Here is a 5,535-nt window from a genome sequence, read left to right as displayed (position 1 = left end):
GATTATCCTTCAGCCTTCCCTTTAGAGAGAGTTCCTCTTCAGAGAGAGATAGCCTTCAGAGTTAGCCTTCAGAAGTATTAAGAAGTTTCTTCATAATCCTTGTGACCCCCTAATGCCTTCAGACACCAAGTTATCTTCAGACCAAAGAGTTTTGCCGAAGCGTCTTCAGTCCCGTTTCACTCAGGGGTATCTCAGGTATGGTCTCTTCTTATGGATGGCGAGTTTCCTTACGTAGTCTAACGGACTTTAAACGACCCTCCCCGATAGTCGACAGACTCTAAAATGTTCCCGACGACAGGTCCTTGGTTCAGACCCCTTGAGCCGCCTCGCGTCGCCATAGTCGTCAGGTTGTAATCTTCGATTGACCTGATGGCTATACTTTGACTTTCGCCTTGTCCAAGCCTCAGTCAAAGTGGGGGCTCAGAGATACCTCGTTTCGCACCTCCCGCAAACCACCCGGTGATGATTGGGCCGCATGTTTGATACGCGGAACGATTTGTGACAGTTCGTAAGATTATCGTCAAGTGATTGCTCAAATATTAAATGTCTACCTCTTAGTTGTCATCTACGTCCCGATACGGTCGTTTTGGCAGTAATTAGAGTACATTCGGAGTCCGGGTCAAAAACCGTCTCCATTTTCTGATAACTGTTAAATCCCGAGTCGGAATATTCTGGAATGTTCCGGATATTTCTATTCCATATTTCATAAATTTTATCTTTCGGCAAATAATATCCCGTAATATTCATAAGATAATCGAATTATTTCCATCCTACCATAACTCAAACGCGGAAATCTTTCTTCAAACGGGAGGAAACCTCCGGGAATAGAGACGTTGACAGTGATGCGCCTCTTCCAAGAGACGCAGTGACTGCTGCGCCTTTTCCCAGGCCCTTTTCTGCATGTCTTACGTATCTTTTTCATATCTTTCCGAGATTCACTTCCAAAGAGTCTCCGAAACCCTAATTCCGTCGTGTGATTAGTATAAATAGGAGCTTTCGTTCCTCATATTTCTCACGCGAGTGTCCGCCCTTCTCTTCTCCCTTTGCATTCTAGACTTTGTTCTTACTAATTGGCGCCTACGTGCTTGAACTTTCGACCACGTAAGCTCGGATCCTTCCGGGTACCAGCCTCTCCGTTGCATGACCGACCAATTTGACCAACTACACTCAATCAACTTAATTAATCAATCGTTTTTCTCTTACGAGGGCACTCTCTTTGCATTCGCGTCGAGCATTCACTAGTCGATATCTTAGTTCATCTCGTTTCGTCAACATGTAAGTCTGAGGGTGTATAATCCTTATTTATTTACTGTGTTTTATTTATCGTATCACCATTGTAAGATTTATGTCGAAAACACCATTAAAACCGATTTCTAAAACCGTGCTTTAAAACTCTGCTTTCGCGGATTTCCGTGAGAGACGTCGAGAATAGACGCAAAGAATCGCCGCACCTCTTGAAGGAGCGCAGATTCTGCTGCGCCTCTTCGTGAGGCTGCGCAGATTCTCGCTTCTTTTCTTCTTCCTCGTCCTCTGTAATTCGCTTCCTTTTTATTTGTTATTTGTTCGTCCGTTAATTCTTTGATATAATCGTCACTGATAATTCACATGTATATTGTATCATATGATTCATCATTCATTAGCATGCCTTAATCGTCATAAATCCGACTTAAATCCCTTGTAATTCATATTTGCGGGTTTTCGTCATTAAATTCATCCCGGATTTTAGAGGTTCAATTTGTTCATATTGAGTTTCTGGAATTCGCCATCGATATAGTTTTCATCTGCTTATTCTCATATTCGTTGTATATCCGTCGTATTTAGCCTAATTGACTTATTTCAACAGAGGACTCATTAATATTTTCATCATAATCTCATGTAAATAATTCGTTTGCATCCGTCTCATTCATGTTTATCGCTTTTATGACCATCATTCACATGTAGTTAACCTGTTAATCACTTTCATCCGAGTAAATATTACCAATCAATCATTAAATTCATCAATTCAAATTAACGATTTGCAGTTCCGGCTTCACAGCCAGAACTCACCCTTGGAACAGACGCAGCAACTGCTGCGCCTCTTCCAGAGGGCCCAGTCCTGCTGCGCCTGTTCCAGGATGATTTCTGTCCCTGAACTCCGTTTCTACCTTGACGTGGTTTAATTAGTTTACGTATTAATCTACTACTAATCGTATTATCACTTCTGTTCTGTCCGTAATTCCTTCTTTTATTCTTTTTCTCAAATTATCCGTTTTAAAGGTATTTTCGACATAAATCGCCTATTCCATTGTAATTAATGTAATTTCCATTATTGTAATTTATAATTATTGTATTTCTTTTATTGTTTGTATGTTTCCGCATGTAAATGAACATTAATTCCTACTTCGACCCAATTGTGTGCTAAATTACGTGTCAACCGACTTAGTATTATTTCTCACATGCTAGGATTAATCTAATGGATGTTGCATTGCATGCATATAGCCGACGATATATCAAGTACGAATAACTTCCCTAATCATTAGTAGAGGCCGCTATCGAGGCGGGCGGGATTAGGTGTTCGATCAAAAGAGCTTCCTAATACGTACCCTCACCCCTTACTCCAGATCTCCGTGAGCACCCGTGTTCATTGGCATCCACGAGAGTCATTCTAGACATAGAATGCTAAGGGTAACGATTGCTTAGTGTTCATGTCACTACTTTGTGTCTTGACATGGCACGAGGTATTCGAACGGTTCCAATTTCCCATAAAAATTGGTGGCGACTCCTTACAAAATGCAAACGCTTGTTTTTCGATCTTCACCAAGCGCCCCCGTGGGCGGCCCGCTGTCCACACTACCTAACCTATATATACCCCAACACCCATAACCCTAAACACTTTAAACAATAACAAAAAACAAACACATCGACACCCATCGCTTATTGAGGCCGAGTGAAGAAGGAAGAGAAGGGGACACGGGTTTTAACATTAGCTCGCCTTAATCCACACCTTAATACTCGTAAGTTCTAGTAATTCATTATATTGGTTGTCACAAGTCATATTGTTAATTTAGTATGTAGTATTGCATGCCCTAAATCGAGTTAAGGGAATTAATTAATCTACTCGCGTTAGTGTTGAACAGTGGATTGAAATATGCCCTAGCCATACTCGGACCATTAGAGAAACATGGTGGTTTTGGGTATTTCGTTAGTTCCGTAATTGTATAATATGTTGTTGATTGGTTGCAATAATCATTGTTAGGAGCGGGATTCGTAGACGAGCAGTTCTAGTTCATCTTATTGCTAATCGCGGAATCGTTCAGATAAGGATACGCTACTCACCATTGTTATTGCATAAGTTTTGTGTTGTAATCCTGATGTATACGTATTGATGAAAGAGGAGGAAAATTTATTGAATGTCTAATGAGGTGTCTATCGACACCATGTATGGATGTCGATCGACAGGCAGTAAAGTGTCGATCGACACACTGGTAACGATTGAAGCTATGGTTGTTGTTCGAGTTATTTATTTTACGTTGCTTATATTTATATCGTATGCTTATAAATGTGATGTTATTATGTTGTTATTGAGGCATGGTGACAGGAAGATGCACCATTGTATGTTTTGTTGAGAAACGGTGTTAAGGGAGTTGTGCCAGAGATAAGATGTGATGAGCACGGTGTTAAGGGAGTTGTGCTATATTTTGGTATATGCACGGTGTTAAGGGAGTTGTGCTATACTTGCTGACAGAAGTGCCGGTTGGCCCGTATTAGATGGGGGACTGGCGCTTGTTGCTATTGTTGTTCATTATTTTATTGTCACAGATCTTCATTGCTTCATATTTATTATTGGTTATTACTCTGTTGTTATTTATCCCTACTCAACCAGTGGTTGACGTGTTTGTATATTGTGTCAAAATATCACCAATTTTCGGGTGGCCTATGTTAATCCATTCAATAATTTCCGATTGAATGGGGAGAAGTTAATAAAGCAGGTACATAGTGGTAGCTGTATTTGATGTTGTACTTGGGGGAATGGATAATCGGGACATGACATGGAGCTTGAGTCTAGTCTCACGAGTCTTTTGAACATTAGTATTCATTTGAGTTAATAAAGCTTGTAAACTTTTATATTTCTTTCTTTGCTTGGAGTTGTAAGCCATTTTGGCTATTATTTTCGGTTAACTGTAAACAATGTATTGATGTACCTTTCATTGTCTTTTACTTTGTTATTCACTACCTTGGTTTACCGAGATGGTAACACAATTATTTAGTCGGAAATGACTTGGTAAGGCTCCTTTATAAACGGGGGTGTTACAGAATCAAATGTAAATCACATATTATGAAAAGTGCAACCATAAAGATCATATAAGATCTGAACAAATTCGGTTATTAATAAATTTTATGGAAAACAAAAAGATTTCCACACGATATAAAATATCTTTGAAAGATAGAATTCTTGCTTGGATAAAAACTAAATCTTGATATATCATTTTGTTGGAAGATTCTAAAATATTTTGTAAATAAGATATATTAAAATTATCCTCTTAAAAGATATACAAAACTAAGTTTACATTCCAACCAAATTCAAAACATTAAAATAAGATATCAAAGTTTTGAAATAAAATCAAAATGTGATGAAAGAGTAAATTTTAAAAAACAAAACTTGAACTTATTGCAGGTCTCAAGGATACGGTTTCCTCAAATGAGGATACCGTTCCCTCAAGGTCTGGCATATTTCATCTGGTCTTGAGGTAACCGTTCCCTCAACTGAGGACACTGTTCCCTCAAGGTTAGTTTTGACTTGTGCATAGTTCTAAGATACTCTTTTACTAATTATGTCCTTAACTTATTTCTAGGACTTCATGACGACTTTATAGAAGTCAGCTTTGACTTTGATCATCATGTAATGCTTCTCGAATCAAGCTTTAGTACCTAAACAATAAACACTACAAAACATAACAAGCTCATAAAAGCATAAATAACTTAGAAATAAAACGATAACTTGACCTGCTTCAAAACCTATCAAGACCCGGGGTCAACAAATATTTCCTCGGTTAATTCTGTTTTACGCAAAAGGTTTCGATCCTGATAAAATTTTGGTTATCTCAGAAATTTTAACATTTTTGAATTATGATTTCAAAGCTTTAAAGTTCACTTTCGAATTACTCTTGGTTAGTATTTGTAATACCTGGATATTTTGGGTTCCGCAAAGAAACCTTGGGATGTGTGACAGGACCCTCGGGTTTGATGAGTCTACTCGGGAGTGACGTATGACTATAAAGTGGACCGAGTATAACCTATAGTAGACTTAGTGGAGTTGTTATAATGTCCGCCTATAGAAGGGTCATCTTAAAAATGTCATAACTTGAGATATAGACATGGTATTGATGTGATTCCAATTGGAGGTGATAGCTTGTTCTCTTACTATTCCAACTGTAGGTAACACACCCAAAATGACCAAGAAATGAGTGAGATATGACCGTTTTACGAAAATTGGTCATTGCTAAGAACTGCGTTGTACTCGACTGAGTGGATTGAACACTCATCCGAGTGTGGGTC

The sequence above is a fragment of the Silene latifolia genome, chromosome 10 (genome assembly GCF_048544455.1).
Source record: "Silene latifolia isolate original U9 population chromosome 10, ASM4854445v1, whole genome shotgun sequence".
In the NCBI taxonomy this organism is placed as follows: domain Eukaryota; kingdom Viridiplantae; phylum Streptophyta; class Magnoliopsida; order Caryophyllales; family Caryophyllaceae; genus Silene; species Silene latifolia.
This window is presented reverse-complemented; position numbering follows the sequence as displayed.